This window comes from Euprymna scolopes, chromosome 46 (genome assembly GCF_053919585.1).
Source record: "Euprymna scolopes isolate OS-2025 chromosome 46, ASM5391958v1, whole genome shotgun sequence".
Lineage (NCBI taxonomy): Eukaryota > Metazoa > Mollusca > Cephalopoda > Sepiida > Sepiolidae > Euprymna > Euprymna scolopes.
In genome coordinates, this window is record NC_136527.1 from 79,854,143 (window position 1) to 79,854,896 (window position 754).

At 36.6% G+C, this 754-nt stretch overlaps 1 pseudogene; it reads right to left on the reverse strand.

The window, feature by feature from the left end:
* Positions 1–280: 280 nt before the first annotated feature.
* On the reverse strand, positions 281–432 carry LOC145271974 (U2 spliceosomal RNA; annotated as a pseudogene).
* Positions 433–754: the final 322 nt, after the last annotated feature.

The following is a 754-nucleotide window of genomic DNA, read 5'->3' on the forward strand; positions in this document are numbered from 1 at the left end:
AGACACCAGGGTCGTTTTTTAACGTGGAGAAAAGGTACAAAAATTAAAATTGTCTCAGTCGTGAAGGATTTCTCCTCCACCGAAAGAGAACAAGAAATAGAAGTGCAGCATCTGAAGAACAGATGGTATTTATTTGCTCCCCCACCGAGCAAATTAGGCACAAGGCCGATTTTTAATGTGAGGAATGAAGGGAAGGGGAAGGGAAAAAGGGGACCAGCTCCCGAGAGGTGGGAAATGGGAGCTGGTTAATGGTCAGGCATGTGGGGTTGCCCCCACATGTGGTCTTTGCTAGTCATAGCTAGTCATAGCTAGTCATAGCTTGCAGTATCTGCCGGAACAGATACTACACTTTACGAAAGAGAACAAAAAATGGAAGTGCAGCATCTGAAGAACAGATACTACACTTTCATCTTGACCAAAAGGCCAAGAGATTGTAGTTTCTTTTCATATACTTTAAAATAACTTACATCCAATAACTTTTAAAATATCTGAAACTTTAAAAGAATTTTTTTATTGCAATCCAATAAAAAATATTGATTTCAACATGCTTTATAACATACGTGAATAAAAAAAAACTTTGGTGCTAATAATGCACTTACTGATCCGCGCTATTTTTTCAATCGTATTTCCAAGTTTAATTAAAGTTTTATATGTTCTTTTTTTATTCAATTGTAAGGTTGAAGTACAGAATATGTACAAAACACCCTCCCCATGTTAAGAATGGCTTTTTTAACGTTATTATTTCAGCACGGAT